The sequence below is a fragment of the Cariama cristata genome, unplaced genomic scaffold (genome assembly GCF_000690535.1).
Source record: "Cariama cristata isolate BGI_N322 unplaced genomic scaffold, ASM69053v1 scaffold20630, whole genome shotgun sequence".
Taxonomy (NCBI): Eukaryota; Metazoa; Chordata; class Aves; order Cariamiformes; family Cariamidae; genus Cariama; species Cariama cristata.
In genome coordinates, this window is record NW_009593215.1 from 16816 (window position 1) to 17021 (window position 206).

Genomic DNA, 206 nt, shown 5'->3' on the forward strand with positions numbered 1-206 from the left:
CTCCCGTTATTGTCTCCTCAGCCCCGCTACCACCCTCCACAGGGCCAGCGGGCGCGTAGGCGAAAGGCAGTATTCTCCAAACCCGACTACGCTGCAAAATTAACGTAATCCTCCGACCCTCCGCCAACCCTGCCTGTACAATCCGCGGAAGAATTTTACGCAAAACGCACGGGCTCTTCCTGCCCTACGCCAGCCTGAGTTACGCA